This window comes from Meleagris gallopavo, chromosome 7 (genome assembly GCF_000146605.3).
Source record: "Meleagris gallopavo isolate NT-WF06-2002-E0010 breed Aviagen turkey brand Nicholas breeding stock chromosome 7, Turkey_5.1, whole genome shotgun sequence".
In the NCBI taxonomy this organism is placed as follows: Eukaryota; Metazoa; Chordata; class Aves; order Galliformes; family Phasianidae; genus Meleagris; species Meleagris gallopavo.
In genome coordinates, this window is record NC_015017.2 from 9,701,036 (window position 1) to 9,706,427 (window position 5,392).

Genomic DNA, 5,392 nt, shown 5'->3' on the forward strand with positions numbered 1-5,392 from the left:
GGGGGAGGGGAGGCGAGAAAACAGTGCGCAGGCGTAGCTGCGGGCCGCGCCGTGGCTTGCCGAATACTGAGGCCTTGCGCAAGCGCAGTAGCAGCGGCGAAAAGCGCCGCTCTGTCGGCCGAACGGCCCTGCAGGCCGAGATCGGAGCCACGCCCTCCTCTTGACTGACGTCTCTTCTAGCCAATAGGAATACAGCACAGAAGACGAAGTAACCAATAGCGGTGCGGCGGGGTCGGGATGTGTGCGAGGGCTTGTGCGCTGCGGGCCGTGGGCTGTCTGCCGCAGCATGGCGGCAGTCAGGGCCTGGGTGCAGCGCGTCTCGAGGGCGGCTGGGCCGCGCAGTTACTCGCCCTGTTGCTTGGGCCTTGTTCGCCAGTCGTGTGGGATACAAGTTGCTGCAGAGCCGAATAAAACATGTACATGTACTCAAGTGTTGGAAGTTGGAATCGAGCACAGGAACTCCGCATAGCCAGAGCACTGAGGAAGTGCCCGGGGGTTGACAGTAAACATGTATCAGCAGCAGCGTGCTGCGCTGCAAGAGTAAACCTAACCCTAGGACTGCTAATGGCAGTGTTGTGTGCAGAGTCTAAAAAGCAGTCGCTTTGCTGTGCTTGGCACAACACTGCTCATGGAGTACTTGAGGGCAGAGCTAATTCTGGCACGTGGCACGTAGACACGGACAAACTCAACTGTGCCTGAGGAGAATAAGCAGCATGTTCAGAGGTGCGTCAGACTTCACCCCAGCCTGGCACTTGGGAATGTAAACAGTAGTTAATGGCTTGGCTGTTCTGCAGCAACTGCCCTGGGCAGCTTTGTGCTTCATTTTGGAAACTGATAATTTCAGTTCTTTTGCTGTGATAGATCCATTTCAATATAATTGCCTATAGTATGCAGGATAACTGAATGGGGTTTATTCTATTCCCATCCAAAACCCCAGATCTCCCTTAAGCTCAAGTGCTGTGAACAAGTCAATTATCATTCTCAGTTTATGTAATAGTAAGCAAAACACCAACACCAACCACACAACCTGAGGTCCGATTGCTTGAGCATACAATACTTTAATGATATTTCATAACATGCAGTATAAAACATAATCTTATATAAATTATTCAGCATCAGGTGGTTTTACTGTGCAACTGCCAAGTTTCTAATCTCGAAAGCCTTTGCTACAGGGAGAGCAAACCAATTTTTGTTGTGTCAACCTAGTAACGCCTGGAAAATTAACACATAATGTATTTACAACAAGAGGACAAAGGCATGATGGCAGCATTCACTACTCATAAATCATTCCCACTAATAAAGTTAACTTTTCAGCATCTTGAGGATTGTCTTATATAAAGCCAATGTTTTGTGTTTGTGAGAAAGTGTGTTTAATCAGTCAGTTCATCTATGTGTCTCTTTGCTTTTTTATTGCTTAGTTTGCAGAAGTTTACCTAGTAGTTCAGTGTTTGTAATACTTTACATAATTGCATGAATTGAAATATTAAATATTCTTAAGAGAGATTCATTTGAAAGTATAGAGGATCTGCTCTTTAGTATTATTAAACTCACATCCTGGATTCATAGAAAGATGCATTCATAGGCTGTGGAATAGAGATACATGCCGAGCTGTTGAGAGACATGTGAGGATAAGGTCAAGGCAGACAGTAATTCCCTACTACAGGAATTTAATGCCCGCAACTATTTTAAGTAACTGTCACATGCTTGGGTTCACCATGAAGATCAATTTGCAGTATGTTTCTCTTGTTTCTTCAGCCTGACTTCCAGCTTACTTTATGGGCAGCAATATTATATTCCCACTGTTATTAAACAGAATTGAGCTCAAGGGTTGCGATCCTAAGGTACACTTTTAAAATGTGATTTTGGAATATGCCATTTCCCTCACAAAAGGAGTTCTGTATTGTAAGAGTGAAGAGGAATTGTGTTGTAATAAAGCACTGTGAGGTGCAATGAGAAAATTATTTTCTGCTTTGTTTTCCTTTCCTCTCACAAGTACTGTATGCTCACCACAGTCCTGTAATTTGCCTCTCAAAGCCCTGAATCCCAGTAAATACTACACCCTTGCTTCCTCAACACTTTATCTGTTACATAGCTCCCACAGGATGTGGACAGCGTAACATAGCGGTTTAGCCCTACTATGTTGCCTGTCAAAGATCCATCCCCTGTCCTCACATGTCCATACACCTCATGGAAATTTCTATACGGATTGGAAAGACATTGGCTTTAAGAGTCCAGAAGCTTTCCAGACAGTGTCATACCTAAGTCACAAGCTGGCAAGGTCTTGCTTAATTAACAGATTCAGGTCCAATGTCATGGCCAGCCTATGCTATCAGTAGCTAGTCCTGTTGCCAAAAGCAGTGCCTAGTCACCATCTCCTGTCCTTGATTTACCATTCTATTGTGCCATTGGGACTGGTTCACTGAAGCAGTCATGTTTATGGCTATTCCCTCCTGCTGATCTTCCAAGAATAACTTATTCAATTTTTTTCTCCCATACACAACACTATAAAGAATTGTACAATGAACATTAACATTATCCGAAAAGCTACAGATATGGTCACAACTCCCTGCCTTGGTTTACCCTCGCTTATGCTTTTTTTTTGCTGTGACATGTTTCCTGACATTTATGTGTCTATTAAAGGCAAAAATTATTGACTGAAAGAGTAGAAACGTAACAAAAGCAGGTATGTTTCAGCTCCACAGAAACTGAATTCAAGTTTCTCACATAATGAGTAAGGAAAATATATAAATCTCTTCCAGTTCCAGTTTTGCTTCTGACGTCAAGAAGTGATGTAGATAGTATCTATTTCCTTACTAAAAAGCCAATGAGGGGGGAAAAAACAAACAATTTGGATGACAAATGTGATAAAGTTAAGGGCATGGCCCAAATGTTGGTAGCGCTGCCTGGGCCTTTACCTCAGGGCAGCGACGGCTGCTGCTGGGCAAGCACAGGCCTGGAGGACATGTTGCCTTTTACCCACTTTCCATATTTGCTCATTTCCCAAACAGCTCAGTTGTGAATGTCGTTGCCCCAGACTGGCAACACAGTACTGCTGGTCTTGCCCCTTTGCACACATGGAAAAACAAGGCAGAAAATAAATGCGAGACCCTAACAGTGAGGAGCCATTACCTATCCACAGCTCTGCAGTTTTACAGCCCAGAGTATCCCATGAGCTGGGAATAGCAGAGATTCAGGAAAGCTACAGGGAGATGTACCTATTCAGGAACAGGATTCGGACTATCCAACACAAACATAGACAGTCGTGTGTGATAGCTGATGGGGTTAAGGAGGATTTGAGGCCCCTTTGGTAGATGTGTCTCAAGAGAAGCCAGGAGGCCTGTGTCACCTCACTGCTGTGGTGCTGCTGGGTGAGCGCTGCCCAGAGCTGCCTTGGGCAGCGATCCTCCCTAGCCAGTGGTGGGCCAAGGGTGGCACTTGGGTTGTAGTACTCTTCCTTAGCAGTCAAATACAGCCTCTGTTTCTTTGGAGATGGGAAAGCGCATCAACAGAACAGCTGGATTTCACACTGTCTGTGAGTACAGACAGCAGATTTCAGCCTTTTTTTGATGTACAGGCCCACCAAAATCTCACAAAGATATAACTATTCTAAGCCTTCACGTTTAGGCTTACAGCCAAATACTTTAATTCTTGCTGTACCAGAAACACCCACCTCACTGGTACAATGTGAACACTCTCCTGATGTTATACTATAGCTCCTGATTAATCTACTGAAGCATGAGATCTGTCCATAGTTCCTGGCAGCATTCTTGGGAGATCATTAACTAATGACTTAGTTAATCTCCCAAGCTTATCAATCACCTTCTCCTGCCAGATGATGTGGTGAAGAGACTTTACAGTTTCAAGATGTTTCAGTTGCAGGCATTGTTTGAAATTCATTTACAAGTGGGAATACAATGGTTGATTTTTGCTCTGCTTGGCACATCTTTGGTTGCCACGAGCATGTTAAGCAGCTGCCCTACTGTCATCTGTAGGAAGAGCTGAAAGCACTGTATAGAAAATAACCTGCTTTTAAACCAGGATACGCTGCATCATCCCCGGTTTACTCTCTCTGTCTTCTTAAAAGGACCCTGATTATTCTTAAATGGCTTTAAATTGTCTAAAGGTCATAACCAGAGTTTAAACGGAACATTTTCTTATTATGTGGTATAACAAAAAAGGCTGCTTAGAAGAAAAATAAAGATATGTTGCTGTGGCACAACATGATGACTCTTTCAGGTGTACCTACAGTGTTCAATATTAATTAGACCCACTCTTCCTATCAAAGTTAGTTAATGCAAATCTGTTTGCAATCAATAGATATCAGCCAAGGTGTAAAGGCTGCTTCTGAGCCACCCAAGTCACCAAGTTTAAACAAACAATCAACCCCATGAAACCCCAGAGAGCCTCAGGGTATTCCTCACCTTTGTAGTTCAGTTACTGTAAATGCTGTAAGTCAGCCTCCATGTGAGGTAGCTCCTGATCTAGAGTCTGCTGTGACCACCACTGATGCAGGACCAGCCGGCCAACAGCAGCCAGCTGGCGAGGATGGATGCTGCAGCACATGCAGATGGAGCTGGCAGCAGGAGGCTGGGATGCGGGCAAGGCCTGAGGCTGCCTGCCTGCCTGGCCTGGCTGCTTTCCAGCTGTGCTGTAGAATGCAGGGTTTTGAATACTGCTTGTTTTCATCGACCACCAACCAAATGGAGAACATGCTGCAGGACAGCACGTCTGAAAAACACCATGCCCTGATGGAATTGAGAGGCACTCCAGTTAGGTCCAGTTATTTAACTGTCATAGTTCTTGCTGAGTAACGGATGTTTCAGCCAGCGTCAAGGATAGTGAAACGACAGAGAAGACTCTTCTGAAGAAGGCACGCATGTGGAGTCATACATTGCCCACAGCTGCTTCTCATTTCCACACATTCAAGTACTTCAACTAAAATAGTTGTTTAACTTACACTGAAGTTATAGTTGTGCTGATTTTGAGTGGGTATTTGCCAGGCAGACAGACATCACCACAGAGCAAAGAGACACTCCTAACAATGCTCCTGGGCTGTCGGACAGCGTAGAAGTATGGACATTGTGACACTGCAGAGCACAGGAGCCCGGCCACAGCTTCAGTTGTGAGGTGGTTATTAAGCAACTTTGTTGAAGGGAGCTATTTAAAAGGTGACCTGTCAGAAGGCATAAATAACATCCCTTTTCTTTGAGTAGATGCATAGCCAAGCAGCGCTGTGGGATTACAACCAGGACCAAGCGAGGACACACAGGTTTCGGTGACGCTACGTCAAACCCGCGTCTCACGAGGAGCACCGGCCGGAGCAGCTGAGGGGCGGCTGAGGGGCACCACCCGCCCCGCCCGTCACGCGGCCGCAAACACCGCAGGGCTCCCG